The sequence below is a fragment of the Gekko japonicus genome, unplaced genomic scaffold, assembly GCF_001447785.1.
Source record: "Gekko japonicus isolate JY-2015 unplaced genomic scaffold, Gekko_japonicus_V1.1 scaffold522, whole genome shotgun sequence".
NCBI lineage: Eukaryota > Metazoa > Chordata > Lepidosauria > Squamata > Gekkonidae > Gekko > Gekko japonicus.
Window position 1 is genome coordinate 494641 of NW_015169790.1, and position 4141 is coordinate 498781.

Below are 4141 nucleotides of genomic sequence, written 5' to 3' on the forward strand. Positions count from 1 at the left end.
GAGGCTGAGTTTTAAAAAGGTAACTGGATCCAACCCATAATGCAAATCCATGGTTTATCTGGACTATGGTTTGTTGAATCCTTATTTGCCTCAACAAATTCTGGTTTTATCACCTTTGCTCTGGCCAAATATTTTTGTTATGGGAGAAGTACCAGGATTAAGTGTTTATAAGACACGCAAAACCATTGTCAAGACTAACCGTGGTTAATAAATCATCTTCACACCATGTTTTTTTGGGGTTTTTTTGTATTCTGGTTTAACAGACACCAATGAATCATATTTAGTGGAGTAGCCCATATGCAGACAATCACACTATCCATAGTTAGTTTAATTACACAAAGATTTCATGAACCTCTGGGTCAGTTAACACATGATGCAAAACAATGGTAAAAGCAGTACAAACAACTTAAACCCAGCATGGAGTTGTGGCAACGGGAGAACTATGCCTGTTGAATTTGTGCCTGTTGTGCAGCTATAAAACTTGAAAAAGGGGTATAAAACTTGAAAAGGGGAAAAAGGGGACATCAGCTCATCAGCATATGCACACAGTCCAATGGTTCAGGCATAAAGCAAAATAAAGTTTATTTTAGCTATGGTCGGTTTGTAAAACCAGGATTTGGTTTGCTGATGTTCATTCAGATCCTGTTTTGCCTTAACAAATGGTGGGGCGTGATCAAATGCACAATTAGCCCCACCATAGGTGTGAATGCTGGGTGGATTTAAAGGGTGCAATCAGACACGAACATCTGGGAAGCGCCTCGCACCTGTCGGCAACCCGTTTTGCTCCACCACAGAAGCGGAGTAAAAATACACCAGGGGACACCGAGTTTCCCGTGCCTGATTGCTCCAGTGTGCTCTCATGGTGTCGGGACGGTCTGATCAGGCCATCCCGACTCCATACCATTCTCTCCCCCCCCCCTTCTCGGTATGCGCATCATCGCAAACTCCATAGGGAGACCTCAGTGCGGAGATGCGATTCAATTAATTCCTTGTGTAAGCACATCGGAAACAAAGAGCAAAAAAAAACAAAACCCTGACTCACCCACGGTTGCGTCTGATCACGCAGTGGTGGCCTGTGCCCGCAGCTTCCAAGGACTGTGTGATCGCGCAACTGCAGGTCAAATTTCTCTGGAGGAAATAGCCTCGCTCCCCCCCCCGCTTTATCTCGTGCATGTGACTGCCCCCCCCATGGTTTCAAAGCCTCCTCATTTTGAAAAAGCAGTTACTAACCCAACCTGCATTGTCCACACCCTGCAAAGGAAAAACTTCAATATGGTGGTTAACAGCTTGTTTGTAGTGTCATTAGTGCAGGGCCACATTGTCTTTCCACATCTCCCATGTGTGCAGACACAGAAAGGCAATCAAATACTGTTACTGCTGCCAGGGAATTGAAGCAGAGTAACTGTCGGGATACTTGTTATGTGTAAACCCTGTTAAGAACATAAGAACATAAGAGATGCCAATGTCCCATTGCACCAGCAATAGGGAAACCACATAAGCCTTATCCCCATGTGGAAAACACCCAAGTTCAATATTGGAAATACCTCAGTTAAAAGAAAAACATTTGAATAAAGTGGCTACAGGGATGTAGACTGCAGGCAGTTTAACCACTTTTAACCAATTTTTTGTTGTTAAACTTGGGCAACATACCTTGTTTGCATGTGATTGGTGCAGTCACAACTAGTTTGGCTCGTCTTTAGACTAGAAAGGCCAAGTTCACCTCCCTGCTCTTCCTATCTTCTTCACTGGTTTTCTTCTGAAGAGAAAATGTGTGTGGAGGAAAGAGTATGTCCACACACACACACACACACACACACACCAAGCTTCTGAGCAGAAGGATGGGATCTTACACATGTAACAAATGAACAGATGATCCACAGAAAAGAATCACAAGTGGGAGATGCCCTGAAAGTATTTTTGTTTCAAGAAATCTGTTTCCAAAAATCAACAGAATTTGAAAAACCTCAGTTTTTTATCCACTGTGCAAGAACCTTTGGTCCACAAATTTCAGAGCACAGAGAATAAGGCAGAATACATAGGCCATGTCTAACAAGAACTTTGCAGTTGTCCTCTGTATCACCAACATTTCAGTCGGGTTTTGCTTTTCTGTTTGCATTATTCCTGTACGGCAAGTGCTGGGCAATCTGGATTAAGTGGGTCGATGTGTGGATGTATGTAGTGGTAGTGGGGAAACAATCCTGCCTTTTGGTCTAGATAGCCATCCAGATGATTCCGCAAATGTATTGGTAGAGTAGTGGTGGGTGAATGCATGGATGAATGAACAAAGTAGAATAAAACAGAGAAGCAATGAGCCAGTTTACATTGCATATCTGGTGTACCCAAAGTTGATGAAGAGAGCATTTAGACAAAAACCCATCTTCTACCTGTTCATCACCAGCATCCTTCAGATTCTACTTACCCAAAGTTAGCCAGTGATCCCTCTAGAATGCCATTTCCTGCTGGACATACCACAAATAATCCTTTTTTGGGGGGAATGATATCTTTCCTCAAAGCTCCTTCCTAATCAACTGTTGTCTTATTGTATGAAAGCTACTACTCTAGCTGATAGTAATCTGAATAAGGAGGAAATGTGCAAGAGGAAATTGCAAAGACCCCCTATCAAAAAAAAAATCAGTCATGTGCAGCTTTGCATAGCTGCTTAGAGTTAGATTATTAAAAGAGAGAAAGGGCTTCAGAGAAAATTGATAAGAAGATATTAAGAGCATAGGCATTTGGTTTAATTCTTGTGTGCAGCTTTACTGCTACTTTCTCCCATAACTTCATCTGAAATCCTATGTTACTTATACAAATATTTTCTTCTCTTAGCCTCACTGGTGAACAAAGTCTTTAGTTAAAAAAATTCTTAAGGATTTCATTGTTTTTCAGGATCGCTAAGCTCGACCTGTGTAATACTTTGGCACAGAACAACTCAACACACACATTTCATTAATAAAAGCATGAACACCTGCTTTTTCTAGAGAATTTTGATTTACATCTCAGGTACTGATGCTGTTTCAGCTGTTGCCAAGATGCTTCCATTTTGGTTCAAGTTAAGATGCTGAACTGCAGGCTGTGGAAGGTCAGTAGTTCAGCCGTTCGAGACCCGAGTTGCCACATGACGGAGTGAGCTCCCGTCTCTAGTTCCAGCTCCTGCCAACCTAGCAGTTCGAACGCAAGAAATTGCAAGTAGATAAATAGGTACCACTTCGGTGGGAAGGTAACAGCATTCCGTGCACCTTGGTGTTTAGTCATGCTGGCCACATGACCACGGAAACGTCTTTGGACAGCGCTGGCTCTTCAGCTTTGAAACAGAGATGAGCACCGCAACCCTAGAGTCGGACTCGACTGGCTTTCGAGCAAGGGAACCTTTTTCCATATTGGCAATGAGACCAGATAACCTTTCTATCCTAGCATTGTCAGTAAACAGACATTTTAGCTATTATCGGAACAAAAGTAAAGGAACCTAGGAGAGGATTATGCCTGTGCCTATGTTTCACTTGAATTGGGATGGAATAGGATGTCTCTGAGAGAAGCTGTACCTTGCCCAGTCTCTGGCCACCAGATTAATTAAGGCCTTTCATGGATTTTTAAAGAGTCTTTATGGCAGCTGAGATGCTAACAGCTGGTTCTCTCAGAGATGTTTGGCAACAAACTATAGAACACTGAAACTCGCTTATTTCTAAGACAGGAAAAGAAAGGTAAGACATTTCTTTTAAAACCCGTGTAAAATCTATTATGAATAAAACCAAACGGAAAAGCATGTATGGTTTCAATAGCTACTCATTTCCCCATTCATGGAGACCTTTAGATTTTAACAAATTGGAAAATGTTACAACTGTAGATTAAAATTATCAAAGGATGATACATCTCAATCTCATTAATATTTTCCTCTTCTATATATATAAAAGAAAGTCCCCTCACTGTAAAATCAATGCCCAGGCCAAACCGCTGGACCTAGAGACACCAAATTCGGGGAGAGCGCTCCTACTGTGGCGTAGGTGTTCGCTAAGAAGGGATTTTTAGAAATTCGACACCTAAGTGGGTCAAAAGGGGGAAAATGTGCTCCCCCATTGATTCCTATGTGGCTCCCAGGCCTGCACCCCCACTCTCTGATTGGTCAGCTGCAGAACTCAGTGTTCTG